Here is a 13867-nt window from a genome sequence, read left to right on the forward strand (position 1 = left end):
TACTTCTTTACTCAGCGCATAGTTAAACTATGGAATTTGCTCCCACAAGATGCAGTAATGGCCACCAGCTTGGATGGCTTTAAAAGAAGATTAGACAAATTCATGGAGGACAGGGCTATCAATGGCTACTAGCCATGATGGCTGTGCTGTGCCACCCTAGTCAGAGGCAGCATGCTTCTGAAAACCAGTTGGCGGAAGCCTCAGGAGGGGAGAGTGTTCTTGCACTCGGGTCCTGCTTGCAGGCTTCCCCCAGGCACCTGGTTGGCCGCTGTGAGAACAGGATGCTGGACTAGATGGGCCACTGGCCTGATCCAGCAGGCTCTTCTTATGTTCTTATGTTCTTATGGTTCAACCAAAATGTCTAGAACTTTCTAGTATACGTTGTCTTCAAGCATTTTTTAACCCTTGAAGAGAAAATGCAAGTTAGTGAATCAACTTTAAATGTGTAAGTTACAGGCATAAAGTTACTTATCTAATTCCTCAGACAGTCTTCAGAGACTGATGGGAAAGTATTTAGAAATACTCTTGACTAGTTTTGCAAAAATATTTACCAGAAGATCATCACTCCATATCTAATAGCTAGTAGATCAGAGACTCTGGCCCTGATTTCTAGATGTTAACATTTTGTCAGGGCACCTATCCAACTATTCTTCTTTCTCATAAGGATGCTTGTCAAAAGAAAAGTTCAATCTGGTTCAACATCCTGCTTCCCACACTGACCAACCAGGTGCCTCTGTGAATCCCACAAGCAGAGCATAAATGGCCAACAGGATAGCCCTTTCTTATCTTCAGCATCTACTATTAAATGGCACACTGTCACTGAAACTGGAGGTTCCAAAAAGCCATCCTGGGTAACAGACATTGACAGTCCTATTTGAAGACAGGGCAGGATCTCCCCCCCCCTTTCCCATGTAAGTGTGTGAGAATATTGGCAACTTTCGGGGATGGGCAAAAGTCACAGAATTTTGGAAGGGGTAGGGTTTTTTCCCCAATGAGGGTCCCCAAGGTTTAATTTTCCTCACTCACAAAAAGCAAAGCCACCAATCATAATGGAGGCTTGGTTGCACCCTGGAGCTTGGTTATTGTTCTGTTTGAACATGTGGCAGAATCCCCAGGAAAGTGCTATGTGATGAAAAAGATGGCTGCCCCCCCCAAATAATACAAACTTTAGGGAGGGTTTCCATCCTATCCCCATCGAACAAAAGTGCCAAAATTTTAATAATTTTTTATTCCTTCCTTACCACACCTCACTTAATAGATTTGCATATCTCAGAACTGGCTCTTGGAGCCACTGTGTTGAATGAATATATGAAATAAATAGCTTCACCTAAAGCCAGTGCAAGGAAATATTGTTATTCTCACTTACGAATTTTTTTTCCAAATCTGAAATCTCAAGGTTAGAAGAAAGTGTTCAGTCATAGAAAAGTTCAGCTACAGAACTCCCCAACCAAACTGTCCATTTACTAGGCTCCTCCTGCCACAATTTTAACACAGGTTTTCATTGTAGTCCGTAACTAAAACTTTATATTTTCACCTGATATTATATTACAATCAAAAGGTAAATCTCATTCTTTTTATTCAGTTTATCACAACAATTTCAATCACATGCTAGGCGAGTGAGCAATATAATTTATTTAAAATTATTCCGATTAAAAGATAATTGCAATGTTGCTCTATATAAATGGAGATCTGAAATGCTAATTCATGGAGAGCGGGAATAAGGTTTCAAAGTTACTTGGCAGCATGTGGTTTCTCTTTGAATTTTTTCTTCATGTCCTTAATGCATTAATTTCCCAATATTAATCACAAGGTGCTAGTTTTAGCTCTGCATTTGTAAAATGGAGTCACGTGTAGTGCTCCCAGTGGGAAATGTGTTCTATGTAGGTCAGATTTTTGTGGAATATTTTAGGTTTATAAAAAATTATTGGTAAGTTATTACTTCTTATTGACATAGTCAATTTGTTCATAATTCACAGCTCTTACAAGCTCACAGTCTTAGATAATTTTATTTATTTATTTATTTATTTATTATTTGATTTATATCCTGCCCTTCCTCCCAGCAGGAGACTATAGCAGCAAACAAAAGCACTAAAAACAGTTTAAAACATCATAAAACAGACTTTAAAATACATTAAAACAAAACATCCTTAAAAGCATTTTTAAAAAGCTTTCAAAACTTCTTTAAAAAAAGGTTAAAAACATATTGTTTTTTTTTTAAAGGTTTAAAAACATATTAAAAAGCAATTCCGACACAGACACAGACGAGGATAAGGTCTCAACTTAAAAGGCTTGTTGAAAGAGGAAGGTCTTCAATAGGTGCCGAATATTTAAGGGGAGGGAATTCCACAGGGTAGGTGTCGCCACACTAAAGGTCCGTTTCCTATGTTGTGCAGAACGGACCTCCTGATAAGATGGTATCTGCAAGAGGCCCTCACCTGCAGAATGCAGTGATTGACTGGGTATATAAGGGATAAGATGGTCTTTCAGGTATCCTGGTCCCAAGCTGTATAGGGCTTTGTACACCAAAACTAGGACCTTGAACTTGGCCCAGTAGCAAATGGGCCGCCAGTGCAATTCTTTCAGAAGTGGAGTGACATGTTGGCGATACCCTCGCAGTCTCGCCACCGCATTTTGCACCAGCTGCAGCTTCCGGACCAACCTCAAGGGTAGCCCAAAGTAGAGTGCATTACAGTAATTGACCCTAGAGGTTACCAGTGCATGGACAACAGTGGTCAGGCTATCCCCGTCCAGAAATGGCCACAGCTATCTTACAAGCCGAAGATGGTAAAAGGCTCTCCTAGCCACTGAGGTCACCTGGGCCTCTAGCGACAAAGTTGAATCCAGGAGCACTCCCAGACTACGGGCATGCTCTTTCAGAGGGAGTATGACCCCTTCCAAATCAGGCAACTGACCAATTATCCAAACTCGGGAATCACCTACCCACAGTGCCTCTGTCTTGCTAGGATTCAGACACAGTTTACTGGCCTTCATGAATCCCACCACTGAGTCCAGGCAGCAATCCAGGGCTTGCACAGCCTCTCCCTATTCAGATGTCAGAGAGAAATAGAGCTGGGTATCATCAACGTACTGCTGACACTTTGCCCCAAATCTCCTGATGACTGCTCCCAAGGGATTTAAATAGATGTTAAACAGCACGGGGGACAAGATGGTACCCTGTGGCACCTCACAGCACAACTGCCAGGGGGCTGAAAGACAATCATCCAATGCTATTCTCTGAAAATGACCTTGGAGATAGGATGGGAACCACTGTAAAACAGTGCCTCCAATATCCATTTCACCAAGTTGGCCCAGAAGGATACCATGGTCAATGGTATCAAAAGCTTCTGAGAAAGCAAGTAAGAGTAATAGGGTCACACTCCTCCTGTTCTTCTCCCAATGAAGGTCATCCATCAGGGCAACCAAGGCTGATTCAGTCCCATAACCAGGCCTGAACCCAGACTGGAATGGGTCAAGATAATCTATTTCATCCAAGAGTACTTGCAATTGCTGCACCACAACGCTCTCAATCACCTTCCCTAAGAAGGGGGTATTTGCGACTGGTTGGTAATTGTTGCAGAGTAATAGGTCCAGGGTGGGCTTTTTCAGGAGCGGTTAGATCACCGCCTCTTTCAGGGCAGCTGGAACCACTCCCTTCTGCAATGATGCATTGACCACATCCTTGATCCACTCAGTCAACCCCCCTCGGCAAGCTTTAATAAGCCAAGAAGGGCAAGGGTCGAGACGACGTGTTGCTGGCCGCATCATCGCAAGCACCTTGTCTACGTCATCATGCTGCACCAACTGAAACCACTCCCAAGAAGTTGCAGCAGATGTTGCACTGGATACTTCATTGGGGACTACAGTGGATGTTGATCGGGCATTAAGACGGTTACGGAGGCGAGCAACTTTACCCTCAAAGTGCCTTGCAAACAATTCATAGTGGGCCTCCGAAGGGTCTAAAACTCCATTTCCTGGAGTTGATGTCAACATACCCCTGACAATATGGAAAAGCTCCACTGGACGGCTACTTGAGGATGCAATGGAGGCAGGGAAGCAGGCCTTCTTCGCTGCCCTCACCACCACACAGTAGGCACAGTTATGATGTTTTACTCATGCCCAATCAGCCACAGAGCATGTCTTTCACCACTTGTACTCTAGCCGTTGTCCAGCCTGTTTCATTGCCCTTAATTCACTGATTTACTAAGGTGAAAACCAGGCTCTACAATGCTGGAGAGGGTGCTCGGGGGCAACCATGTCAAGAGACCGACGTGCCTCGGTGTTCCACAGCGTGACAAAGGCTTCAACAAGGTCACTTGCTCTGTCTAGTGGAAACTCCCCCAGGGCATTCAGGAATCCAGTGGATCCATTAGTCTCCATGGGTAGACCATCTTAATCTGTCCACCACCCCTGCAAGGAAGGATCAGAGCCATAAGTCTAAACTTTACTAGGAACTGGTCTGACCATGACAATGGGGTGACATCCACCCCCCATCTCCAGATCACTCCTTCCTCCATCTGAAGCAAAAACCAAGTTGAGGGTATGCAGGGGCATCCCTACCGGGGTGCGGAGGGTGCGGCCCGCACCTGGGTGTCACCATGAGGGGGGTAACACCCAGAGCCACCCTGCCCCGCGCCGTTGCCCAGCAAGGCTGCGCCGACTCCTCCTCGGAGGCGGGCGGCCGGGCGGGTGGGCGGCCGAGAGCGGGAGCAGGAGCAGCGTCAGCGGGGCGAGGGAGGTGCGCCGGTGTTCCCAGGCCTTCTGCAGCTGGGTGCCCCTCTGGCGCGTGTCCTCCCAGGGGCATAGACAGGGTGGCTGGCCTTGAGAGTGCGCGCGCATGCGCGCACGTGCAAGCCCAGCCACCTCGTCCATGCCCCTGGGAGGGCGCGCACCGGAGGTCCGCACCCCCTGCACTCCCACTAGTGACACCACTGAGGGTATGCCCTGTCCTATGCATTGGGCTAGTGACAACTTGAGACAGCCCCATGGTCATCATGGAGGCCATGAAGTCCTGAGCTGGAACACTAGAGGCAGTCTCAGTGTGGATACTGAAATCACCCAGGACTATCATTCTGGGCTCCTCCAATACCACAGCCAAGATGGCCTCTGCCAGCTCGGTCAGAGAAGCTGCCGGGCAGCAGGGTGGACAGTACATCAGCAGTAACCCTAGTTTACTGTCTCCAGTAACATATTTTTTAAAAAGTTATTTGTTCTGCCTCTGGACTAAAGTTAACATAAATGGTCAACAGCAAAATATAGGACTGAAACATCCAATTACATTTAATATAATTGCATTCAAATAATATATCCTAATTATGAAGTTTTAAGTTAAACACACATTTTATACATGGCGCGCACACACACTTATAAAAGGTAGCAATCATAGCAACAATTAAAATTCTGTATTTGTGGAGAGTTGTGTGTGGCTGAGGCTTGCATCCACTGTGCACTGTGATTGGTCTAACCAGATGTAAACACGGTCAGACAGAAAATGGTGGGACGCCCAGTGTCCCAGAATCCCCATACTCCCCCAGCTGCCATTTGAACTGCAGGGGAGACTGGACAGTGCAGCAAGGAAGGTACTGTTCTGAGCACACCCAGCACAGTGGCAAACCAGCAGAGAACCCAACCAGAGTGAGGTGGTGTTTTAAAATCCTGTTCAAGGAGGAATCTCTAGCAGCAGAAAGTAGCACTTAGAGTACTGCAGAAGACTCTTATGAACAGAAGAGGGCACTCTGGTCTAGAAAGAAAAGTGGAAGGGTTAAATGGTGAAATGAATATGCTGCTGCCTTAAGAAAAATATATAGAAAAATACCAGTTGTATTGCTGCTTCAGAGATGAGCCAAGTTTTTTTTAATCCCCTTTAACAACTGGGAATATAACAGAACCACAACAACCCACCCACCACATACAGGCTTGCACTCTGAGGACAGCATGAAACTACGGGATTTCACAGTATGTTGATGATAATACTTGGAATATTTAAACATATATAGACTAGACTGTTAGATATTTCCTCTTTTTTGTATTTGTAGCCCTAACTGCTGAAGTATGTATAATCACAATAGAAAGGTGAACCTGTAAAGTCCACAAACTGTTTGTCATAAAGATCCTTTGAGTGTTCCTGGATACACTCCTCTCCAAGCCATTAAGATTTTTTTTCTATCGGCTAGAAGCAATATTCATTAATTAAAATTAGTTATATCCTGCCCTTTCTTCCTACGGAGATCATAGCAGTGTGCTTGAAAAACAGTAAAACAATATGAAGAAATAACAACAAGCTCATAGCAGCCAAAATACTTAGGGGGGCACAAAGGCTGGATTAAGAAGGAAAGTTTTAACTGCCCTCCTAGTATAAGCAGTTATATTTAGTGGTCTCTCCCCATCATTAGAAACAGCTATAAGTGTTATGCAATTCTCTGATTTCTCTAAGTAGTGAGTAGCCCAGGAATAAGGCTACAGGATTAGAGAGGAAACTCTGGAGAGTAAAGGTGTTTTTGAAATGTCTGTTAATTTATAAATACACAAGTGATGAAACTGGAAGAAAGCAGACTCGTAGAAGCAGGCAGCAGAACAAGATTCTTCTGCCTCAGATTTCCACAGAGATAATCTATTCCAAGGTGAATGCTAATTCAGAATTCTTTCTAGACACTTTGGCCTATGTCTCACAAGGTAATCTCAGGGTGGAATCTGAGGTGAGATGGGAGAGCTGTTTAGTTTTTTTAAAGCATGGGCACAGCATTCCAGTTATTATCTTGGGGTCTCAGTATTTAGGGTTGTATTCAACATAGCACTAAGCTGAGTGTTCTGTCAGCACAACAATTTTTCCTTGTGCAACAGAGCGTTCTCCCCCTCTCATCCCCTACGCGCTCCCTAAATCTGTTCTGGGGTTCCCCCAATTGTCCAGAGCAGATTTGGGGATGGCGCAGGCCATGCACAAGAAGTTAAAAGGGAGGGAAACCCCTTGTGCTATTTGAAGTAGTTCTTCTAGTACTAGGGATGGGCGAGAAATTTGATTCAGTTTGCATTTCAAGCCGAATCTATAAAATTTGCACTTTCTGGAACAATATGAGAACCGAAATAAAGCCACCATTTGATAGTTACACTTATTTGAATTTTGTAATGCAGTTCTCCAACCAATGTTTACAAAAATTCGTATGTTAGCGGAAAGTGTGCATAAAAATGAATAAAGTGAAAATAATATAGAAAAATACATTATATGATGAGGAATCAGAGCTTGGAAAAGTTACTTTTTTGAACTACAACTCCCATCAGCCCAATCCAGTGGCCATGCTGGCTGGGGCTGATGGGAGCTGTAGTTTAAAAAAGTAACTTTTCCAAGCTCTGTGAGGAATTACTTGAAAAATGTGTACGTTAGTCAAAACTACCCACAAAAACATGTTTATTAGTAAAAATGATGAGACCCTTAGGTCAGAAGGCACTCACCGAGCTACTGCGGAAGAACAAAGGACAAGTACGAGTAGCGCTGTGACTAATGAGGCAACTACAAAATATTTTTTGCAGGAAATGAGAAATTAAGAAGAAATGAGGTTGCTTTAATAGTGAGAAGTTATGTAGCAAAAGCAATTAGGAGCTATAAAGCAAGGCATAAGTGAGTGATATCAATGAGATTTAATGGGAAACCTATTAACATAACTATCATCCAAGTCTACGCTCCAATGGCAAATGCAGAAGAGGAATTGGAGAGATTTTACGCAGCAGTACAGGAAGAATTGATCACACACCAAAACAAGATGCACTGATAATCATGGGGGACTGGAATGCAAAAGGAGGGAACAGAAAAGAACTAGGAATTGTGGGGAAATGGGGCTTAAGAGATAGAAATGAGCAGGAGAAAGACTTATTGAATTCTGTGATGCCAATAACTGCATAAAATGTTTTATAGTTGCCTGATTGAAAATGTCCCATTCCCGTCCATTTTAATTCACTCACGTCAAGTATTGTAATGTTGATACGTTCCATTTCTTGCTTGACAATTTCTAACTTTCCCTAGTCCACGCTTCTCACATTCCATGTTCCTATTGTGTGCGTTGTACAACTCTGGACTCTCATTTCGCATCTGTGCACATCAGCCTCTGGGCTTCCTTTCGGCTTTGACTCAGCTGTGTCATTAGTCACAGAGCTACTCATACTTGTCCTTTGTTCTTCCCCAGTAGCTCAGTGAGTGCCTTCTGACCTGGGGGTCTCATATTCCAGCACTATCTCATGTTGCATTTTGGATACTCTGTTCATAGGGTTTTTGTGGCAAGAGGTATTCAGAGACGGTTTACCATTGCCTTCCTCTGAGTTTGGATGCATCTTAGTCTAGTGTCTCAGCTTTGGCCATTCCGCCTTGGGGGGCCCTGCTAGGAGTCTGGCCTCTTGGTCTAGACTCCTGATGGCATTGCTTTCAGCTTCTTCAACACTCTCAACCCCCCTCACCATGTTAAGGTGTCCATCATAGAGGGGGTAAATGCAACAATACAGTGACTAGTACTTAGGGACAAAGAGAACTATTACAACAGTTATTGCACAGAAATAGAAGAGGACAACGAAAGGGAAGAACAAGAGCCCTATTCCAAAAGATTAGAGAAATGAAAGGCAAATTTAAACCACAAGTAGGGATGTTGAATAATCATCAGGGGAACACATTGACTGACGGAGATGAAATAAAAGGAAGATGGAAGCAATACACTGAAGAACTCTTTAAAAGAGATGCCAGGATGACAGATTCATTCCTGGAGGAACCATATGATGAAGAACCAGAAATTTTAGAATGTGAGGTGAAAGCTGCTGTTAAAATACTTGGAAGAAACAAATCATCAGGAACAAATGGCATACCAATAGAGTTGCTACAAGCTACTGAGACTGAATCTGTCCAAAGATTGACAAAAAATTGTCAACAAATATAGAAAACTAGACAATAGCCCACAGACTGGAAGCATTCAATATACTTCCCAATTCCAAAGAAAGGGGTCCCAGGGAATGCAGTAATTATCGAACTATTGCCTTAATATCCCATGCAAGTAAAGTAATGTTCAAGATTCTACAACAAAGGCTCTTACCGTATATGGAGCGAGAAATGCCAGACATCCAAACTGGATTTAGAAAGGGAAGAGGCACCAGAGATCATATCGCAAACATACATTGGATAATGGAACGGAGCAAGGAATTTCAGAAGAAAATCACCCTGTGCTTTATAGATTACAGCAAAGTCTTTGATTGTGTAGATCATGAAAAACTATGGAATGCTTTAAAAGAAATTGGGGTGCCACAGCATCCAATTGTCCTGATGAGCAACCTATACTCTGCACAAGAGGCTACTGTAAGGACAGAATATGGAAAAACCGATTGGTTTCCCATTGGAAAGGGTGTGAGACAGGGGTGTATTTTATCACCCTTTGTTTAACTATATGTGAAACATATCATTCGGAAAGCGGGATTGGACCAAGATGAAGTAGGTGTGAAAGCTGGAGGGAGAAATATCAATAATTTAAGATATGCAGATGATACCATACTAGTAGCAGAAACCAGTAACGATTTGAAACGAATGCTGATGAAAGTTAAAGAGGAAAGCACAAAAGCAGGACTACAGCTGAACGTCAAGAAGACTAAAGTAATGACAAGAGAAAATTTATGTAACCTTAAAGTTGACAACGAGGACATTGAACTTGTCAAGGATTGGCACAGTCGTTAACCAAAATGGAGACAGTAGTCAAGAAATCAGAAGGCTAGGCATGGGGAGGGCAGCTATGAGAGAACTAGAAAACTCCTCAAATGCAAAGATGTATCACTAAACACTAAAGTCAGGATCATTCACACCATGGTATTCCCAATCTATATGTATGGATGTGAAAGCTGGACAGTGAAAAAAGCGGATAAGAGAAAAATCAACTCGAAATGTGGTGTTGGAGGAAAGCTTTGTGCATACCATGGACTGCAAAAAAGATAAATAATTAGGTGTTAGAACAAATTAAACCAGAACTATCACTAGAAGCTAAAATGATGAAACTGCAGTTATCATACTTTGGACACATAATGAGAAGACATGATTCACTAGAAAAGACAATAATGCTGGGAAAAACAGAAGGGAGTAGAAAAAGAGGAAGGTTAAACAAGAGATGGATTGATTCCATAAAGGAAGCCACAGACCTGAACTTACAAGATCTGAACAGGGTGGTTCATGACACAAGTTATTGGAGGTCACTGATTCATAGGGTCGCCATCAGTCATAATCGACTTGAAGGCACATAACAACAAGGAGGAATTCATACTAAAATGCTCAAAGTGCTGTGTACCTGCCTACAAAAATGTGTTTATTAGGAGAAATTCACACTAAAATGATGGAGAATTTTCATGAGGATTTTTCACAGATTGCTGCAGAAATGTGGAGAACTGAATTTAAGATTGGAAAAATGAGAAACTGAGAGAAATGAAACTGACAGATCTTTCCATCCCTGACTAATGCCAGAATTTAGTTGAATAATGCCCATAAACTTTTACTTGTATTAAATTAAGTGAAAACAATACAAATGCTTAGAAAATTAACATTTTACTTTCTTTTTTAATTTAACTTGAACAAAAGGATCACACACATTATATAAAGTACGGACCTTATATAGAGTATAGCAGGCGCTTGAATGTCTCAGTCTTTTTTGGTACATATGTTTGGCTTGTGTCTTGGCCTGGGTATTTTAAGAGTGCCACACTATGATGTAACCCAATGATTCCCAACCTTTGTGAGTGTGGAACCTCCATTGTAACCTCAGAAAATTTTGTGGACCCCCCCCCACGCTAATTGTAATTTAATCTAATTGAATAAATGGTGTGTAGCGAAATCACATCTCCAAATATCCCTTTCCATAAAAAGCTCCCTGCAGACAGGGAGGTGTTACCTTCTTTTCTTAATGCAAAGGTCCAATCAAATTGAGATCCCTCCCCTCCACTTTGAAGATATACAGTCCTGTCTCCCAACACCAGTGGGTTACTGTGTTGGACTAAGATCCAGGTTCAAATCCCCACCCAAACATGAAGCCCACTGGGTACCTTTGGACCAGACACAGTCTCTCAGCCTGACCTATTTCACAGGGTTGGTGTAAGGATAAAATGGAAAGGGGGGGAACTATGTTCACCACCTTGAGCAACTTGGAGGAAAGGTGGAATAGAAATGCAATGATAATTAAATAAAGAAATACATTTCTGCTGCAGTGCCAGGACTCCAGCCTCAGCCAACCTGTTGAGCTTTTCTTTAAAAAATAATAATAATCAAGAAGCAGCAATGTGGTGGTGATGGGGATGCTAAATTGTGCACTACAGACAACAGGGTAGATAGATTAAGGAGGAGGGTTAGTGCTTTTAGGCCTTGGGATGACCATCAGAACTGATGACTTGGTTAGTGTGCACTTGGGGAATGAAAGAGGAGCAGAAGACAGATCAGCGCATGCACACACACAAATATACCTGCCCCTCCTCCAAGCATCTGCAGGTGTGCATGCATTCGGGCACGTGGAAGTGGGGAAGCCCTCAACTGCCGCAGCATCTTGGAAAGAGAGACTGGGGAGGCGGAGTGTAGGTGGAAGAAAGGGGGGATGCTGGCACACACACTTAGCCTCAGAGATGGGGGCAAGCAAGTCCTGGGCTTCCTCCTCCTTGGCTCCATCTGGGCTGAAGGCGAGATCTGGGCAGCCTCGCAAATAAGAATAATTTTTTAAAGGAGGTGGCAGTGAAGCAGGAACCAAAAAAGACAGGCAGGCTGGCTGGCTGCCAGGAAGGAAGGGGGAAAGCAGCTTTTCCTTGCAGCCTTGCTTCTTTTTGCTTCATGAAAAGCCCTCTCTTCTTCAGAGTAAAGGCGTCGTCAGCAGCGGCAATGTGAGGAGAGGGGAGACAGCGATAGTAATCCCCTCTTCTTCTTGGTAGCTCCTCCCTCAGTCTCCTTTGGCATCTGCCACGACTTTTATACTGATGTAATCTATGGAGGTCTACCTTATTCTTGACTTAGACTTTCACCACTGGTGAAACTGTAACTGTCTAACTTCCCAGAATGTAGGAAGGGGCTCTCTAGGGCCCTGCAGCCAAATGTTTGGCTGTCAATGTTAAGTCAATACAGGAACTTCAGGCTTCTCCTCCTCTGCAGGTCATGTTTGCCTCTTTTTTAATGGCCATTCAGTCTCTCAGTTTTCTTTCCTCTCCCAGACTCAGTTCTGCAAACTTCTTATCTTCCCTTTATTCCTATGTGTCTTTCTGTATAACATGTTTCCTTTTCTAGGCCCCTGTGTCTTCTGTCCCTCCCACCCTAGCTTTTCCTTACATGTTTATTATCAGAGCACATCAGTCAATGGCAGTCAGAGAATGTTAGGCACAAAGCATCTAAGCCATGGGCAATAAGTGGCCCTTCTAACTGCCCAGCCCTTCTGTGACAGCATCGTCAGCACCACCACCAGTTCCATTAGAACACTAATTAGTTGCCTCCCAAACTGCACTTTTGAATGTTTACGCATATGTTAGTGGTGAGAGGGATAAAGTAACATTAGGGGTTGTGCTCACTAGCACTACAGTAGTTCTGAGAGCACAGCATACTTACAGCTGGTTCAGATGCTATAAACCCAGCCATATGGGAGATGTAACATCTGACTTAACATTTCTTCACTTTTGGGGAGCAACAAATCACATGAGTATGTTGAAGCTGTGAAATCTGGTGAATGACAAAGTGTACTCAGTATATTGTACTTACTGAAAGTGTTGCACATTTATCTCTCTCTCACTTAAATCAAGAAACAGTAGCAGTTCCATTTATATTTTGCCTTATTAAAGATATTCCATTTCTCTTTTCCATCTCTCTTTGCTTATTAATTTGCCAACATGCTTCTAAAAGCATTTGCAGATTGCCACATGAACTGAAAGCACTCAATGCGATTTTATTTGTTTCATCTCAATTTATTTATTGTGCTGCTACCCTGACTTTTCCCTACATAGATGCTGCGGCTGAGGGCCGAAATAAACACACAAAGACATATAGCTGGGTTGAACCTGAGCTACATGTAGTAAAAATGAGATTGCAAGAATGGTAATATCATGTATTTCAGGAGCATGTAAGCCTTGCATTTCCAGCAGCTAGAAGCATCACTAAGATATGAAAACTAAAGCAGCTTCTGTGCTATGAAAAGAACAGCTCTTTTTCTGCATGGCTGGATTATAGAAATCAATAGTCGTACATTTCCCTCACGCTGTGGAAACAGGTTTTGGATCACAATCATGCCACCTTGTAAGAGATAAGGACTTTCAGGATCAAAGAGATTTAAGCAGAACAGGTTCTCAAAATGTTTTCCACTAAAAGTACTAATTAAAGATTCCTTAGAGATTCATGTAATGAAGCTCTAATGGGGCAGCTAAGAGAGGAAAGAAGATTTATTTGTATATCAATAAGACATATCCTTCCTGTTTATTTCAATACTATGCTGTCTTATTGTCTGTTGCATGATTGAAAAGCCATGCTTGGAATTGTCTTTAATTTATAATGCAATGCAAAACTGTTTCAAATTTCTAATAAATTCTCAGGTACATGACTCAGTATTGCAGAATACATGAATCTATGAGAGTGGAAACTGTTGACGTGTGTGTGTTGTTGCGTGAAACAGCATACATTACGTTGGAGTTAAGTTGAGCAAGAAACTTCTTCAGAGCATTAGATCATGTTAAGAGTCTTTATTAAGACGTTACGGCCAAAGGCTTAAGAGTAAATACATGTAGAGTTTCTTCAGTCACCCCCCTTCTGGTACATCTCTCTCCAAAGGTAAACACAGAAGAGAACCTCTCAGTTCAGAGGCAATACACAGAAGACACAGCTTAACACAGATAGCTGCTAGAACTTTTC

At 42.7% G+C, this 13867-nt stretch overlaps 1 long non-coding RNA gene across 1 annotated transcript in view; it reads left to right on the forward strand.

The window, feature by feature from the left end:
• The first annotated feature begins 5886 nt into the window (after nucleotides 1-5886).
• LOC133382314 (uncharacterized) overlaps nucleotides 5887-13867 on the forward strand; it is a 28680-nt gene continuing 20699 nt past the window's right edge. The window contains exon 1 of the long non-coding RNA XR_009761901.1: nucleotides 5887-5952. This is a non-coding gene — a long non-coding RNA (uncharacterized LOC133382314). The remainder of the gene's footprint in view (nucleotides 5953-13867) is intronic.

This window comes from Rhineura floridana, chromosome 3 (assembly GCF_030035675.1).
Source record: "Rhineura floridana isolate rRhiFlo1 chromosome 3, rRhiFlo1.hap2, whole genome shotgun sequence".
Classification (NCBI taxonomy): Eukaryota; Metazoa; Chordata; class Lepidosauria; order Squamata; family Rhineuridae; genus Rhineura; species Rhineura floridana.